The sequence below is a fragment of the Tursiops truncatus genome, chromosome 18 (assembly GCF_011762595.2).
Source record: "Tursiops truncatus isolate mTurTru1 chromosome 18, mTurTru1.mat.Y, whole genome shotgun sequence".
Lineage (NCBI taxonomy): Eukaryota > Metazoa > Chordata > Mammalia > Artiodactyla > Delphinidae > Tursiops > Tursiops truncatus.
In genome coordinates this window covers 6,720,837-6,739,999 of record NC_047051.1, presented here as the reverse complement: position 1 = coordinate 6,739,999, position 19,163 = coordinate 6,720,837, and the positions used below count along the sequence as shown (strand labels likewise).

At 36.9% G+C, this 19,163-nt stretch overlaps 1 protein-coding gene and 1 long non-coding RNA gene across 8 annotated transcripts in view; one reads left to right on the top strand and one right to left on the bottom strand.

Moving 5' to 3' along the window:
* Positions 1-19,163, bottom strand: part of LOC109550252 (uncharacterized) — a 272,632-nt gene that overhangs the window by 169,625 nt on the left and 83,844 nt on the right. Inside the window, exon 4 of one of the 7 annotated variants that reach the window (XR_012327547.1) lies at positions 1,653-2,167. The exons of 5 other annotated variants lie outside the window; for them this stretch is intronic. This is a non-coding gene — a long non-coding RNA (uncharacterized lncRNA). One more of the 7 variants, XR_012327544.1, reaches the window with a different exon arrangement.
* UBL3 (ubiquitin like 3) overlaps positions 1-19,163 on the top strand; it is a 70,113-nt gene that overhangs the window by 37,432 nt on the left and 13,518 nt on the right. The gene's annotated exons all lie outside the window — the stretch shown is intronic.

Below are 19,163 nucleotides of genomic sequence, written 5' to 3'. Positions count from 1 at the left end.
ACATGCTTCAGGCTACCTTATTCAGATTTAAATTATGAAAATAATAATGGTTTAAAGACTGAAACATTTGTAGAGTGATTGCAGACATTCAGAGGACCTTGAGTCTTTGGAATAAGGATTGTTAGCAAGCATGTGGAATGCAGCTGCTGCTTTTTAGGGTTACCTCTTCAGTGGTTGCTATGGCTTGTTAGAGACAGCATCGTGATCCTGGTAATCATGGTATTTTCCTCTTCCTCTCTAATGGCCCCCTAATGATTTTATTGACGCACTTTAGGGAGAATGATTAGCTGGTTCCGTACTTGTACCATGCCTTCATTAAGGATATTTAATAATGCTGCCACAAATACCCACTCTGTAAAAAACTGGCCAATGGTGAGAGGAAGTAGAAGGAAGTACAGACACAGAAGGAATTGAAGTTCTTGTGTTTCCTGTCCTTAAGGAGTTTATAGTCTAAATAGGAGTTACATGTTTAATTGATGCTCAAAGGATTAATAGGCCTAAATGTATGGCAAACCTCATATACAAGGCAGGAAATAATTGAGCAAGGTTAGGAAAAGGACAAATTAAGGATAGTCATTTTATTCGATTGAAGCGAATTATTCCTTATATATAAATATGAGACTAACAGCACTTTAAGGTCTTAGAATTTAGAGTAAATGTTCATACTTATTTTATCTGATCTTTGCAGTAGCCATTACAGGTAAAGTAACAGTCATTAAAGTGCCTCCCAGATGCATGTAGGTAATGTATGTAATGTGAATTAAATAACAGATTTGAAAACATATTGGGGAATGTCAGGAGGGAATTAGGAGAGTAGTAGTCTCCAGCACTATCCTGGCCTAACGTAAATGTGTTAGGAGACCTTAAAGAAGATGAGGGGTATTCACCAGAGAACCATATGTTGATGAAAACATCCTGTGGAGACATTACCCTCCTTTAATTCTAAGATTCTGTCTGTACTCCTCAAACATATTTTACTCACCAACTAAGCTTGTGTTGACTGTATTACATCTCATTCACAAAATAACAAAGCATCTAGCATATACTTTTCCTCTTTCCTTTCCTTTTTTGTGACCTGAAGAAATGTACAGTTTTGTTGGGGAGACAAAAACAAAGACAAACCAACAGAACACGGGTGCACAGAACACACAGGTGCACAGAACACAGAATATGGGGAATAAGAAAAATACATTGAGATTTTTTTTTTCTTTAGAGCCTATTTGATTAGGTGGTGTTTTCGTAAGGTATTTCTACTAATAAATATGTAAATGATTAATGTGTAAGTACATGAACTGCTTTTTCCATGGCACTGTAATTGAAATGTCAGTTGTTAAAGAAAAGAGACACTTACATGTTCTCTTTACGTGGCAGGGACTTCCTGCCCTCAAGTTTTTTCCTAAAATTTTCCTGTCATTTCCTTAAATCTAGAATAGGAAACCCTTGGGGAACAGCAGCTGAATTTAGAACAGTACCTAATTAAAAAGCTGAAGGAATCTGCAAATAATACCTTTTAGTAGAATGGCCTTACCAGTTGTGATCAGAATTCAGACCAAGTCATGAAAAAGAGCCAAGATTATATCCTTGTTAGTTTATCACCTAAAAGAACTGTGGCTCCAAAAGGTAGAAAATATATGGAATACATACAAACAAAGTTCAGGGTTCTTATATATTTACATGGGAAGACATTCACATATCTTAAAATTCAGATAAATGCCACATCTAATCAGTATTGTAGCCACCCGAGTAGAGTTATAGATTTCTTTGAGTAAACAAAAAAATTAAGCATATATACATTAATAGTAAACCTGAATCTAAGGGTCAGAGTCGTCCCACCCAAGGTAGCGGCACCATTCATATTGAACGGATTGTTGATTATTTTGAGTTTTTTTCATTTTTTATTATAATTGTTGACTGCAGAGGCAGATGATTTGTATGTATATGTTTGACAACTTTCTGGCAGGTAACGGTCAGTGTCTCGTTTGGAGGTCAGGAAGACATCCTTTAGGTTGGAGGCAGGCTGCTGAGGGACCTGTCTCCTTCTCTAAGTTCTGGCATCACTGATGCAGCAGCTATCCTGCAGGTTCAGCGGGCAGTTGTGGTTGCAGGCAAGGGTCTGTCCCTGGGCCTCTCTGATCTTGAAGAAATCTTAACAGCTGAGATGGTAGCCCTAAAAGTTTCATGGGAAAGTTATCCCAAAATTGTTTGTGACGGTATAATTTTTTTATTAGACAAATGTCTTTTACTTTCTGGAAGATTTTGAATTAAGTTTAAAAAGAATACACAAATAAGCAATCTCTCCATATTTGGCAGTTTGTGTAGTTTTCATAGTTAAGAGAATTAGACGTCTTTGAATAATAAGACTGCCTTATAATTATAATTTTAAAACCTTTTCATCATAGAAAGTTTCAAACATTCATAGAAGTGGAAAATATAGTCTAAAGGACTCCTATGTACCTATTACCATGCTTCAACAATTAAAAACATGTATACCATTCTTATTATACCTATTCACCACCATCCTCCCCCAACAAGTTGTTTTTAATAGAGTATTTTAAAACAAATCCCAGGTTTTTGGTCATTTTTCCTTAAATTCTTAAGTATGAATCTCTAACAGATAAGAATCTATATAATCATGACTTCATTAGCACAGTAATTCCTTAATAACATTTACTCTGCAGTCCATATTGAGATCTCCCTTATTTTACTTAAGAGTTGGTTTGTTCAAATTAAGATCTAAAAGGGTTTGCACGTTGCATATGATTATGTCATTTGAGTATCTTTTATTCTCTTAGTTCCCTCCCTCTTTAACACCCTTTCTCTCTCTCTTCCTATGCCATTGACTTGTTGGAAGAGCTGGACATATGTCTTGTACAATGTACTGCATTTTGGGTTTGGTTTAAGTTTTGCTTTTTCATAGTGTTATTTTATTTCTTCCTCTATTCCTCAGTTTTCCTGTAAACTGGTATTGAAGTCTAGAGACTCAATTAGATTCAGGTTCAATGTAATTCCAATTCTTAAAAATTGAGAAATAATTCACATACCATAATATTCACCCTTTTAAAAAGTGTACAGTTCAGTGGATTTTTTGGAATGTTCACAGAGTTGTGTAAACATCTTTTTAAGGTATCTTTAAACAGAAACACATATAAAATCAGGTTATGTATTCATTGGTTGATGAAATTGTTACCAGAGGCTCACAACCTAACCCTAATAGTAGTGGCTCAGTATCCTCTTCCTCAGTGTTCATGAAACTGTGTAGAACAGAACTACTACGTATAATGAGAATCAACCATACCTAGGACTGGAATTGCTGGATCATAGGACAGCTCTGTGTTTAACGTTTTGAGGACCTGCCAAACTGTTTTCCAGAGCGGCTGTACCATTTTACATTCCCCTCAGCAATATTTGAGGATTCCAGTTTCACCACACCTTTGCTAACACTCATTGTCTATTGTTTTGGTTATAACCATCCTAGTGGGTTTGAAATGATATCTTATTGTGGTTTTGATTTTGATTTCTCTGATGGCTGACTAAATGATGCTGAAGTCAATGTACTTACAATGTAAAAGATGTAATTGATATGATGTTTTTTTGCTTGTGATTTCTAAGATAAACACTTATAAGTATTTACATTACTGTGACATTGACAGGAATTTAAGGTTCATGTTTTTATAAGTTTAGTTTATTAGTTTTATAGAAATTATTAAGTAATTGGGAAGATTTGCTATCAGGTAGTTGAAATATGTAAAAAGGAAAAAAATCTATTGAATTTATAATTGCAGTTTAAAATTTAAGAAGTTAATCAAAAGTCAAGTGATACATTTTGACAGATTTGTAAATTGAATAAAAATTAAAGGTAATTTTAGAAGCTAGAACTTGGAGACCCTGTCTCTTCATTTCTTTCTCTCTAGTTTGAGTCATCGCTGAGCTCTCTCTCCATCCTCCAGCCCTTCGCCCCTGCCCCTGCCTTCTTGTCTTCACAGAACAGCTAGTCCAGAACTAGTCCTGTATGCGCACCAGTGAATCTTTTGGATTTGAACCTCTGTTAGTAGTTCCTTTGAATCTTTGTTTCCTGGGGTGAGGAGATGGTGCTCCAAGATTGGTGTTGCCAAGAGCAGTGGAGGGGGAAATTGACAGAAAATGAACAGATGATGCTATCAAGCCCCCAGTAAATACAACATAGAAGACAACATTAAGAACAGGAATCAAAGTTATTCAATTTAGTGTATTTCTGGAGTGGTTAGTAGAAGTCATCGTAATTGTTCCTCCGTTTAACTTCCTGATAGAGATTATTTATTGATTTGTTTTTACTTTTATTTTTAAAAAGCAGGACAACTCAGATTTGTTTATTTAGGAAGCATACATTTTGGAGACAAATGGAGTAGTCCAGGGGCTTCAGCCAGGGACCAGGGGCTCTGACCACGAACACTTATCCTGAAGTAAATTCTACGTGCACATATGTGAATAATTCATTAAATAATAGTGACTGAGTGAAGTAATGAAACCAGCCTCAGAAGAATCTTTTAAAGTGTCAGATGAGTCATTTGAAGTAAAAAACCATGATGTACTTTTAAAACTTTGGATGCTCTGCAGGCTGAACTAACTAAAACTTGTCAATAATTATAGGAAATTTAGCCTAGTGGCTGAAAGTGCAGGCCCTGGAACCAGGGTTGGATTGAAACCCAGCTCTGGTACTTCTTAACCAGGTTTGGGTAGGTTATTTAGTCTCTGCTTAGTTTCCTCCTCTGTAGACACGGGCGTAGTAATAGTAACTTTCCCATAGGGTTGGTGTGAGGATCAAATGAGTCAACATAGGAAAAACACCTAAAAGATGACCTGGCACACAGTAAGAGTTATGGGTGTTTGCGATTACTAATAATGTTACTGCTTTTCACTGCATATTAGGTGTATTTTAGTCATATTATTACAATAGATTAAATAGACTTAGGAATTCGCTGGGAAACTAACTGCCGTAAATAGCCTTTTTTCTATAGAAATGTAATCCAGGTTTCAAACAGTGGATTTACACGTGAAGCCTTGGGACATCAAAGCTTATAAATGAGAGGTGGTTAGGATCCAGATGACTTAGTATTTGCTAGATTAAAGTCACTACCAGGAGAGTTGTTCCTCGAAGGCATGAGGTCCTGTGCACATAAAAATTTATGTATATGTGATCAAAACCACTAATTCCATTCATGAGTGAGTAGCCTGAATACTTGAATGTGAAATGAGTGTTTGCAGTCTTATCATTTAGGAGTGCCAAGAAAGACTGTTTGGGCTCCAGGAGGTAATAATCATAACACTACCTTTGGGTAGAATTCTGCCTTTGTTAGTTGTAGTCCTGATGCATTTAGTTCTTCCCCACAACTGCTGCAAGAAAGCATAATCAAATGCATAGCATTGTGGAATTACTTTTGAAGAAAATGGAAAAAATAATTTTTTTATATTCCCTAAGAAAGCAATTTTTATGCCCTATTAGTACTTTCTAAAACGGAAGATAGAGTAAGGACAGTATGTTAGGGATTGGTAATTGTTCAAACATTAACGTCATGAATCTTCTGAAAATAAGCTCTAATATAAGAAATCAAAGTGATAGGAACACTGTTATTAAGTTCTTACAATGAGAGATCGAGAGACTCATTAAATATCTTTCCCAGACTTTTGTATCTATTTTATGGTGTTCGTTACTCTGAGCTATTGTTGATATATGTTAGAAACTTCTGAAATTCCTCACTTATTCTTGTGGATTTTGTTTAATAGACATGAGCGTAGGCTATTTTATTGATTTAAAAAATAGAGCATTGCTCAGCGTATAGCATATAGTCCAAGTCAGAAGATAGTCATACTTAACTGACCTGCGCCAATTTATTTGGATTTCTATCTTCTGTTTTTTTATACCTTAGACAATTTTTCTTTAACTCTGAACCTAAGTTTCTAAATTTGCAGAAAGCATAAGTGATATTTTCTAGCTCAGTGCCAGGAGTTCTTTAGTTCTTGAATTGTTTCTCTGGCAAAGATGCATTCTACTCTTTTCATGTCCATGTTTCTAGACAATTGTCTAATCTGCTCATAACAGTCTTTCCTCTTTATAAATATTCCTTCTTTTGCTCTCTGTTAGTCATTTACTTTTTCCCAGGAGTTCATCTGCCCTTTTCCTTAACTATTTCTTTGTAAAATTTTTCCTTTTAGTTTTAATTTGTACTTTACTACTGTGTAGTTTTCTTCTTTATTTCCCCTCTTTGAAACCATCTGCTGCCACTGCATTTGCTCTCTGTATTGTAATGCTAAATGTTTTGATGCTGCTGGATTTATATTTATATTCAGTAACAACTTTTATGAACATACAGTTCTTGTGTTTTTTTAAATGACTAGCACGATGCCTTCACCCCCAATGATGAACACTTAGTGATTGCGTTAATTAATAACGTTCTTAGCGTAGATGGTACACCCTGCATAGATGCAGAATTTTGTGCTATATTTTCCTCATAATTGTACTTAATATTATATGCTGATGTTGATGCATTTACATGTCTGCCTTTTTCATTTCCTGCTTGTTTTGTAGAGTTCTGCTGCTAAATAATTTTGTCACACTAAACCTACGTAAAATCATTTATTATGGTTTTAAAATTTAATAAATAATAATGAATAAAACAGTTATATTCAAGGAAGAATTCATGAGTATTCCAGAGACATTAATTTATAAATGAGAACCTCAATGTTAAGAGCACATGAGGTTGTGGCTATCTGGGGCACCACTGAGTGACAGTATCACTAGGCACAGGTTGATGCAAATTGTCTGTGTGAGCTGAATAGGCCTGTGAAGCACAGGCAGCCTGGAACAATCGTCGTCTTCATAGCCAGACAGAATGTATTCTTCTTAAACAGGAGAGTTTGCTATCACTTTTGAATAATGAGTTGACTACAAACATACTGTAAAGAATAGGATGATTTTTTAAAATGTCTTTTTCTTTTTTCCCTCTTCAGGGTAACTGTTTTTTATTATCACTACGGGCTGTTTCAGGGCACGTAGTCCATGATAGTTGTGTGTGGAAAACAGTGAGTCTATCATCACCTAACTGTGTATAATAGTAAAAACATTAGAATACATATTTTTCTTGGTAGTTGTTGGTAGATCCACTTCCTGGTTATACTTGAAGTATCCTGTTACATTACATTATTGAAATATTTTAGGAATGTTGGCTGTAGTCTGGCATATTCTGGTACATTATTCATTCATCTTCCAGTATATTAAATACGTAGTATTTTTCAGGCACGGTGACTGAGGTTAACTATATGAATTAATTTAAAATGCAATTTTCGTCTTTAGAGCTAAAAGTAGGATTTAGTTGGGAAACAAAACCCAGCCAAAGGCTCATCTCCAAAATTGTTTTGTCGCACACACATAAGCAACTGTGCTTGTGTATGTTAAGTTAGCAACTTATGAAAGAAGAGAACTATGAAGTTTTAAGATTGATTTTGCCACCCCCAAGGACCATGATTTAATTGGAGAGTTAAGACACATGACATAAACTGTATCTTCCTACAATAAATGATATGATATATGTAGGATGACCTTATTATTTATTGTCTAGATTGAGATATTTCTGCGAGTAAAAGGGGGCACTGTGCATCATAATAGCGAGACAACAATTATACAACAACGATCACAATTCTTCCAGGCAAACGTGGACACATAGGGCCACCCCAGTACACACCCATGATTGGGTAGAAACTCTGAGGTAGGAATGAGCAGTGTAGGCTGAAGTTGTCGCATAGGCTTCAAAGGAGACATTAGAACTGAAAGAGAGGAATCAGGAAGTCATTCTTGTGATTCTCGCCAGGATAGGATTCATAATGAATATATCAATTTGGCTGGAGTAGAAATTTGCCGAGGGAAATAGTATTACAGTCAGCCCTCCATATCTGTGGGTTCCGCATCCGTGGGTACAGAGACCCTAAGCCTACTTACTGTACTATGCCATTTTGTGTAAGGGATATGGGTATCCGCCACGGCCCTGGAACCCCAATCCGGTGGATACCGAGGGACAGCTGTGGTTGGATTGGACTGAGAAGTTTCGACCGTGACTATGTGATCTTGAGAAGTTACTTCACCTCCGTGTCCCCATTTACCATCTATAAGATGGAGACAGTAGTACCTGTCTCACAGGGTTGTACGTCCACGAGCTGCATACTTTCATGCAAAGTACTGTGTAGCACGTTCCAGTGATAAGTAAATGTTAGCTACCTGTAGCACACTGACAATTTTAATTGTCAAAAATGTTTGGGAATGTGCAGGGTGGATTGGGGGTGAGAGAGGCAGCAGAGAGAACCTGAAAGGATTTAGTAACAGAGAGGGGAGAGGAGAAAACAGGGCAGAGTAAATGATGACTCTGAGCTTTCAAGCCTGAGTGACTGGGAGACCGGGAGAGCTGAGCAGAAATAAATAAGTTGGGAGGGAAACCTGTTGTTTAGGAAGGGATAAGTTCAAATTTAAACATATGATTTTGAGGGGACAGCAGGCTCTCTAATTAGAAATGGTGGCCGACAGTTGGAGAAGTGAAAGTGGTCCTCCATGGAGAATGGGGATGTCCCAAGCAGGGGCAGCTGAGGCCTTGGGTGTGGATGAGGATGTCTCCTGGATAGGGTGTTGGAAAGAAAAGATTGATGAGGGAACATTGGAAAGCCCGTATTTGGAGTAAGTGCACGAGGAAAGAGAACAACTAAAAAGAGGTTCAAAGGAACAGGAAAAGTATTCTCCAAAGTATGTTTTACTGAACACTAGATCTGTGGGATGGTAACAGGTAATATGGGAAAGAAAATTGGTTCTGTGGTTAAAAACTACAACTGTGTGAAAGTTAAATGAATTTGTTCATTGCACGAATTCTCTGGGTTTTTAATATGTTAGCATACCTGGCAAATCTCCAAGAGGGGAATATATGAAGTAATGTTTTACAGATTTATCCGATCACTTGAACCCTTTTCTCCCGCAGAATACTTAATGGATGCTAGTGTTCCAGAAAACACATTCCGGGAATTATAGAAGCCTAACAAGGAAAGATTTTCAAGAAGGAAGGAGTTAAACTGTGCCAAATGTTGCAGAAAGACTAAGGAACATGAGAAATGAGAGGAAGCTATCTATACTTGATGTTTTTTATTAGATGGCCCTCGGTGACCTTCACGAGTACAGTTCACTAGTGTGACTTCAATAGGCACTGGTTTATAGGGAATTAAAGATAAGAGTTAGTGATGTGACGAGGAAATCAAGGCAGTGGGTTTACATCATTACATCTCTGTTAATTCAAATATGAAGTGTGACGGATAGGAATAACTTGGTCATTAGTGAATGTTTATATATCCTATGCATTTTTATTATGCATAATAAAATGGTTATATTTCTAAATAACATGCCCTTTTTGTTTAATGTTAATCATATATTAGAGCTGGAAGGGACTTTAACAGTCATCTGGGACAATCCCTCAGAGAACTATTAAGTTTTTCTTTCTTAGGGCAAAGGCACCCATTAAAATTATTTTCTTTTCTAGCCACAGCCAGACCATCAAGTCTAAACCATTTTCCTCATGTTTTTTAAAAAGTGGGAGGGACTTCCCTCGTGGCACAGTGGTTAAGAATCTGCCTGCCGATGCAGGGGACACGGGTTTGAGCCCTGGTCCGGGAAGATCCCACATACCATGGAGCAACTAAGCCTGTGCGCCACAACTGCTGAGCCTGCGCTCTAGAGCCCGCGAGCCACAACTGTTGAGCCCACGAGCCACAATTACTGAACCCCGTGCACCTAGAGCCCATGCTCTGCGACAAGAGAAGCCACCGCAGTGAGAAGCCCACGCACCACAACGAAGAGTAGCCCCTGCTCGCTGCAACTAGAGAAAGTCCACATGCAGCAACGAAGACCCAATACAGCCAAAAATTAATTAATTAATTATTTAAAAAAGTATATGGGAAAGATAAGACTTATCAATTGTGTGTTTTTAATGGGTCCATCTTATGTGAATTTTACTCTAATATTAAAGACCATTTTGGATATGTACTGTCCTTTCATTTGACAGTGATGCAAATATTTAATTCACAGTTACGCTGTAAAGAGGAAAGTCATTTTGACATCCTCTAACAGCAGGTGTAGATAATTTTAATTAAAACTGTTTCAGCATTTTTTTGTGATAAAATATGCCATAGAACTGATGTCTGATTTTCTGTTCCATGCAAATCAGGCTCTGCATCAACACAGCACGCCCGACAAATTTGAAAATCCGTACTGAGCGAGGTAGGCTGGAGTGGTCACACAAACTACTCCTGTGTGCCATTCAAGGAAACAAACTTGAATTTCAGTGACCTTCCTGCCTTAGCCTCACTGTCTGTGGAGGTGGGTGAATGCTTGAGAGCAAACTCAGAGTACTGGAGAGCTACTGGTCATCTTTGTATCTTCTACAGCATCTAGCCTAGTTGCTTGTTTAACAGACATTTGTGTGTTCAGTCTCTGGGAATATCAGCTGAAAGTAGAAGTCTTGAATACTCTGATATAGACCCCTGTTCCCCTTGGAAATTCACAAATTCATTTTGGCACATGAAAGATTCTGAGAAGTTTTGCAGTGAGGAAACTTTGAATTTTGTTTTATAAATTTTGTGTGTGTGTTTAGATTGTAGTAAAATACATATAATATTTACCATCTTAACCATTTTTAAATGTGCAGTTCAGTGGTATTAAAGGCATTCCTAGTGTTCTGCAACCATCACCACCATCCACCTCCAGAACTCTTTTCGTCTTGAAAAACTGAAACTCTTTACTCATTAAACAGTAACTCCACATTCCTCCTTCCCCAAGCTCCTGGCAGATACCTTGTTTGAATTTTTTAACCTGGCACTTCCAGACTTATTTTACGGTAAATGAAAACTCTTTTCCTCTTGACATTTACTTATATTCTCTAGAAGTTCCATCATTCAGAGAAATGCAGGATTAGTTTTCAGCTAGTATGTAGCAGATAAGGAGTATTTTTGCCTCAAAAGTTGCCTGACTCCGAAGAGAAAAGCAAGCCCTTCTGGAGTGCCTATCTGAGTAAGACATAAGTCCAATATTTTGAAAGCTCTAGAGGAGACTGGGAGGGTGGTTTAGGGAGGCATTGAAGTTATGCTGGAGCAAACCCTGACCTAGGGGAGAGGCTTGTGTTCCTGTTCTGCTTTGCCACTAACTAGCTAGTCTTCCAGGGCCTTTTGCCTTGTCTGTTTCCTGTCTAAGAGCTGGATGAATCCTGAGACTCCCTGCAATCTTAAAAGTTGAATGATTGAGGAATACTGTAAAAGGCATGGGATTTATAGTACCGAGGATTTGATAATAGCTTAGAAGAAGTAGGAGGAAGAGCATCTGGGAATTGACACCCACAGGAACCTCAAATGTAACCTGGCACACACCTCAAATAATGGCAAAGCCAAGACAAGTGTAAGAAGTATAGAGGTCTGAAAGATTCATGCTGTGTCATACCTGGATTTATCGGAGTAGCTAGGTGATTAGAGAGAAGAGACAGTGCTATATAGTAGGTGCCAAAATACAATGTATGTAAGGAAAAGTTCTAGTACTTAGTTGGTATTCAATAAATATGAGTTTCTTCTCTCATGATTTTAGGCTGTTAGCCAAAAAACTTAACACCATTGTATTTCCACTAAGGAGAGATGGGCAGAGAAAAAAACTGTCACCTTCCTGAAATACATGAAAATATATATTATGAATATAGAAAAAGTTCTCTCCCTTCCCCAGTGTCCTTTATTGCTTTGCTTTTGCCATTTCCCTTTCTCCTGTCTGTAATTTAATATATTAAGTGCTTGGTTGACAGAAACAATTGTACTGAACTGTTGTTCTTATTAAAGTGAGTTATAAGACCTAAAAATCCTCAAAACAAGGGTTTCCCTGTATACAAACCCAGTGTCCCAAAGAGAGTGCTTTACTTTCATTCAGAGTTGCTGTTTAGTTGATAGTATGTATAGGAAATCAGACTGCTACTATTTCATATTGAAATCTTGTTAAAGCAGCTAGTTTGTATCCTATTTAGGGGCAAGTTTTAAAGGGATATCCTATAGTCAGGTTTTAAAGTGATGCAAAATCATAATTTAATTCCATTACTAACATGTTTTCTAAGTTTATAGGATTTAGAACTTGAAGGAAAAATTATAATATTAAGAATAATTTTCAAGGATTCTCAAGAAAATATGTTATCCAGTTTTCTCATGGAATTTTATCCAAGTTTCCCAAACTTATTTTAAAGTAAATGTACATTATAAAGTATCTAAAGAAAGAGCGCTATGTGGTTAGTGTTACATGACTTACTAAACTGATGATGGTTGTGATGACGATGGTAATAGGTGACTTGTGATAAGATGTGCCAGGCACTAAATGCTGCACAAATTTTAAGCTACATTGTTTGATTTTAAATTGTACTTATAAGGACTCAACATTTTCTTTGTTTCTTCACTGATGAAAAAAAAAGTCAATCTATATAGAAAGCAAGTAGGCTAATTCACTATTATTATCAATTCATTTTTATTGTCCAGCAGCTTCTTATTCATGTTCAGTGGTCAAAAAATAATGAATATAAACAGTTGATGGGTTCATGTAATTCAAAAAGCGTTAAGTGTTGCTTTGGGATGTAGTTCTCCTACGTTTTTAAATGAGTCAAATGTTCTGGAAATTAACATTCCACGTAACATGAGATGTTGTAAAAGTTTTACTTGGGACTTAAGCTAGAGAACTCTCTGACCTCCCCTTTACCTATTTTTCAGGGTAGGTAAGTGTTTCTACAATTAAAAATAAGGAATCCCACTGAGTTTTTACCTCTAAAGATTTCATATTTCATGTATATTAGACTCTACATCATTTTAAGTGTTAAAAGGAAGACAGAAACAGATCCCATAGTTTTAATCCATTTAGCAAGTCTCAGTGTACCTGAGTTTATGACTACATAATACAAGTAAATTCCGAGACAAGAATTCAGGTGTATTTTCTTAGAAGTTAAAATCTGTTTTCATGAATGCCTTATATTAACTTCTTCACAAACAGGACTGCTCCTTCATTCCAGTAGAAAGTAGGAATGCTGTCTTGGCTTCTTCAGTTCTATTTTGAAATTCTTCTCCTGCTCTTCTTTCAAAAATTTAGTTTTATCGTTTCATCCAGGATGGTTAGGCTCGGGAGAATTTTTTATGCCATCCTCTCTCAAACATATAAGCCCAGAGTGTGTGTGGACTGGGGTACGGAGCATGGGGCACTGAGCGCTCTGACCAGAAGGAACAACCCGGGTAAAGGCCTTGAGGCAGGGGAGAACTTGGCGATTTTGAGGAACTGAAAGAAGGTACCTGTCATTGGGGCATAGTGGGGGCAAGTGTGATCTAGATGACAGAGAATAATCATGGAGACCATGGTGAGGAATTCGCCAGGACCACCTGGTTTGCTTGAGCAGAATGGCAGACAGCAGGTTCTGGGTTGTTAGTGCACTGGGTTCAGCTCTCAGCTTCCCACTTACTAAGGTCTCTACACTGCTTCCCACAGCTCTGAAATGTGGGTAGGAACACCTGCATCAGAGCCTGGCTAGACTAGTGCTGACTAGGTGCCTGTGTAGTAAGCCACACAAAAGATGGCAAGCTGGTAGCATTTTTACTTCTTTACCCTACCCTGGAATCTCCAGCTCACAGGTTCTCCTTTCTGTTCTCTTTTATGTTCATTCAGCAAATATTTGTTGAGCATTTTGTAGCCACGCCTGTCGTCCATAATTATGTTTGTATGTCTCATAGCTTCAAGGGTATGAAATCCTCCAGGGATTTCATATTAAATGTTTTGTAATCCAGGCACCAAACATAGTGTCTGTTTCAGAAAACGTTTGAATAAAACAACTAAAAGAAAGTTTGTGAAATATATAATTATCATATTTAAGCACTGCAGTTACTTGAATAATTTGTTTTAAATCAGTCCTGTGTAGAAACATGAACACATTCCTCCTTCATTCCATTTTTCTTTAACATACAGTTAACAAAAATTCAAAATATGCCATTTATAAAAATCCGTAACTCTAGAAAAGAAATGCTTATCTGTTTTCAACTTCATACCTTGTCTTAAGTCAATGGTCGGTTTATATTTTTTCCTCTAGATCAAGTAGCTATTTTAATACAAGATTATGTTTTAAAAAGCGCTTTTCATCTTCAAATGAAAATAAGAAAAATAAGTAGAGACAAACATAATACCATATCAGTTTTTAGCAAGGTGAGCGCTTGTTTTTACATCTTTTTATTTCAAGGTAATTATGGATTCACATGCAACTGTAAGAAATAGTACAGAAAAATCCCTTACACCCTTCACCTACTTTTCCCTAATGGTAGTATCTTATAACTAGTACAGTAGCTCAACAGGAAATTGACGCTAATAAAATCCACAGACTTTACTGGGATTTCTCCAGTTTTGCATGCACTCATTCATGTCTGTGTCTTAGTTCTGTGCAGTTGTATCACACGTGCAGATTCATGTGCCACTTACACAGCAGCACACATTGCAGTTCCACGCCCGGGATCCCTGTGCTTCCTTTACAAACGCAGCCACTGCCTTCCCTTCTTCCTAAAACCTGGCCACCACTCGTCTCTTCTCCATCTCTACCGTAGTCATTTCAAGAACATTGTATCAGTGGAATCATACGGTATGTAGCCTTTTGGATTGACTTTTTTTTTTTTTTTTTAACTGGGTATAATCCCCTTGAGATAAATTGAGAACTTTTAAAAAGTGATTTTCAAAGAAAGTCTAACATCTTTCCCACTGGCCACTTATTCATCCTTTAGCAAAAAAGGCAGGAATGAGCACTGCAGAGGCAAAGGTGCTTCCCTAGGAAGTGGAGTAGTGTGCCCCAGGACTCAGTTTACTCCTCAGAGACTCTCAGGGAAGTCAGGAGTTCCTTTTTTGATCAACATGTTGATCTTTTTGTAGAAAACAGTCATATTTTCATATTTCTTTTACAGGGCATGGTCCATCTCCTATTGCCCGTTTATATTCCAGTTAGTCCCATCTTCCATGCCCCCTCTTTCCTTCCTCTAAATTTTTCCATCCTGACCAGTTGAAAACAAATTGTTGAGTGAATTAAGCTCTAGATGAGATTTCTCCAAATTGATATAATGTAACAAATAGGAATGGCAATCAATTTGACCGAAAACTTTTTTTTTAACTTGAAATTACATGCATGGAAGAGCTTCTGTTGTTTCCATTGGCCTTACGGGAAATTATCATGGTAGTTCTGCCACACTAATAGTCTTGTTTTGATTTGTTTTGCCTCAAAAGTAATTATAAAATATATAATTCATTTGGATGACCCAGTTGCCATCCCTTGGGGATTTCATTACATAATAGGAGCTCTGTCTCATACCAAGTCATTGAGTCCTAATTAAGTTTTGTTTTTAGATAAGTATGTATATCAGTATATCACATTTTACGCTGTAAATAAGAGTGTTGTAATCCGTCGATGTGTTGAGAATCCCACTACCTCATGAGCAGAGGTTCTTTTAAGGTATTTTATAGATTGATTTGGCTTCAAAGAAGTAAAAAGGTCTTTCATTAATGAGTATTTAAATAATTAATACATAATCTTCTAAAAGAAAATTCCTACAAAGAAATTTGTAGGAATTGCTATACATTTACTGAGGGGAGCTATAATTGACATCACTTATCTGAATAAGCCTGAGAGATTCTAACTATAATATAAGAACAATTAACTGCTGACCAGCCTGTGTAGCTAGATGTTTGTCTGGGTGATTGCTTTCAGGATTTCTTCTAAAGGAAATGATGGGAATTCAGTGTTTTCCTCCCTTGGTGTTACAGTCCTAAGATACACTAGACTGCATACTGAGGCAGATGGATTCATGCTTCTAGTCTAGGGACAAGGCTGTCACATAGATGTAAGCATAGGAACAAGTCCAGACTCATCTGTTAATCTAGCATATCAATAAACCCAGTCTTTATCTTCATTTGAAAACTAGGCACAATATACATGTTAATATGGTAGCTCAAGATTAACTTCACTTTTCAGAGCGCCTTACTAAATAATAGCATTTATATAAATTGTGGCATATTGCTGACACTAAGATCCAGACCCTGACAAATTAAACACTGAGGTTTTTACACAGTGAAATACCCACACGTCCCTGTCACTACCACAAAATTACTATCCATTCTCATTCTACTTACTACACTTGTCATTTAATAAAATGCCCAGAATGTGGAAGCCTGGATTTTGATCTTGGTGCTGACCTATCTAGTCTACATCTCTACTGGAGTCTTCAAACTGAAGAAACTGAAACATTAGTGAGTCAACAAATACTGGTTGAACACCTACTATGTGCCAGGCACTGTTCCAGGCAGCGGAAGTGTTTCAGGCAATGTGTTAACTTTACTCAGCCACTTAATTTTGTGGGTTTATTGCTGTTAGTTTTAATTTTGGACTTAAGCTTCTTTCCAAATGCAGTCTTTAACTGCTACTGTCAGTTATAGATAGTTTAACGGTAAGATTTGATAAATTCTTAGGTTGATGTACTTTTAGACTTATTCTTGCAGTTGTCATGTTCTCCCCTTTCCCCACCCAAAGGGGTGATTAGTTTCCCTCTAAGTAGGTTTTAAAGTCTTACTCTCCTTTCTGTTCTCGTTTTGTAGCCCAAAGCCACTTTCAAACTTTACCACGAATTATAAACTTAAATGTTTTCTGGGGCCAGCCAGGTATAAGTGTATGAAGCAGACCAGTGTGCGTATATTGAGATTAGTAGGGTATGTGTCAAACTGAAAAGTTCATGCCCACCTGTAAACATTTTAAAAAATATTTTTTAACCTGTGTCAAACACATCTACAGGCCAAAAGTTTTCAACATTCTGAACATCTAGATAAACATAAATTTGTTAGACCGTTGACTTTTAAATATGAAAGTGAAATATCAGTTTATTAGTGACAGTGATTATATCAGTTTTAAAATAGGAAATGCCAAGAACTTTGCAGCATGAATGCACTTAGTGTTATGTATTTATGGGGTGGAGGTATGTGGATTATTTTGTTTTTGTTTAATATATTGTGGATGTCTTGCCATGTCAAATCATACAGATCTCTTATGTCGTTTAATGACTGTGGGAAATTTCCATAGTAAGGATGTGCTATCATTTACTTTTCCATTTCCATATTGATGGATATTAGGGAAAATCTAAAGTATGCATTCGTGTAACCTTTACAGAAGATAAGGATTAGGTCCTCCTTCCCTCTTTTCTTTGCTATTTTTAAATATAATTTGAAGAAAAGCTCAATAGAAATGAACGTTAAACTTAAAAGCTGATTCCAGGAAATAGTAGGTTCATATCACTTACATAACTCTTAGGAAGCCTGAATTTAATTATATTTCTTTCTGGTTAAGCAGACACATGTGGCTGAACCATTATGAAGGGCATAATTTCTTGGGCATTAATAACTGAAGGGATGTTACATAGTAGTTTGAAGCTATTAAAAGATTCCATATAAGTTCAGAGCAAATATATATTTACCAATATTCACACGTAAAGAGACAGCCTTGAATAGTGATATATGTGTGAGAACTAAAATTCACATTGTATTGTGTAGATGTTAGGTTTCTTGCTTTGGGAATCACTCATTACTTGTTATAGGAGATGAACAAGGTGGTGCTTTCTTACAATAAAATCATGTTTGCAAACTATTACTTGAATTTTTTTCTAATGGAACTTAGAGTTTCTGAATCAGATTACTTCTTTATAGCAGTGTGATTTCATCAGATCTCTTCCTGTATTAAGTTCTTTGGTCTAAGTTCATTTTAATTAGAAAAGGCAGCAAAAATTCATATTGGACATATCGAAAGGGCTTTTCACCTGAAATGTAGATTTCTTTTTATCTTTTAAAATACTTTAAAAATTGAGATATAGTGTACATACAGTTAGAATACAGTTTCTAATATAGAACCCAGTTCTATTCCATCTACTATGGAATCCAGTTGCATTCCATTGAATGCAGAATTGTTTGTGTATAGCATTTTTTTTTTTTTTTTTTGTGGTACGCGGGCCTCTCACCGTTGTGGCCTCTCCCGTTGCGGAGCACAGGATCCGGATGCGCAGGCTCAGCGGCCATGGCTCATGGGCCTAGCCGCTCTGCGGCATGTGGGATCTTCCCAGACTGGGGCACGAACCCGTGTCCTCTGCATCAGCAGGCGGACTCTCAACCACCGCGCCACCAGGGAAGCCCATGTATAGCATTTTTCTAGAGGAGATATTTTATAACTTTCAGTACATTTTCAAAGTGGTGAGGCACTGGGAGTGGCAATGGCCACTGTTGTGGCAGATAGTAAATCAGTGACCTGGTATCCTGGTGTTGCTGCAGTAGGCACCAGTGTTTTCACTGTAGGCTTTGTCATCTTAAAGATTTTCTGGGTTTTTTTTTTCTAAGAAAAAAAAATGTTAGTAACTGAGGAGGAGAGCTTGGGTAACCTAGGACCTGGCGCAATTCAAACTGGTACAATGACATTCTCTGTTCTCTCTATATAAAGAAGCTAGGCTAGTCCCAGCGCTGAGCTCAGGACTGGAAGTTTTAGGAAGGTGTTATTTGGTCTCTTAACAGACGCCTGGAGGTATAGAAAACCGCACTTGTATTCCTGGAACTTATAGGGGAAATTAATGAATATCGTGGTTTTAAATAATATCATTAATTATGGATAAAGACAAAAGTGAAAAAGTGAACTTTTTGCAAAATACATTGACTTGGAATTGTAAGTCCAGTGGATCTCAAAATTTGTAGCTCTCTCGTCCAGATTAGGTTTTCCGGTGAGGGTGAATCTGTGTTCTTTGTCACACATGGCGCCTCCTCCCCTTCCCACAGAAATGAGCGATCATGTAATTGGGATTAAAGTAATTACAATTATTGACTCCTCTATTACCTCTAATAAAGTTCTTTAAAATTATAGTTGCTGGTTCATTTGTTTAGGTTTGAAAATTTTTTATAGGATAAACAGTTGTATATAATTCTTGTCTCTTTCTTTTTCCTAAGAAGCAGATTAGCAAGTAACTATTTTTCCTGTTTAGTGATGTGATCTGCAGGGTAACCACTTCTATTAGCTTTTCAATGGAAAATGTGTATTTTATAGTTATAGTGATAA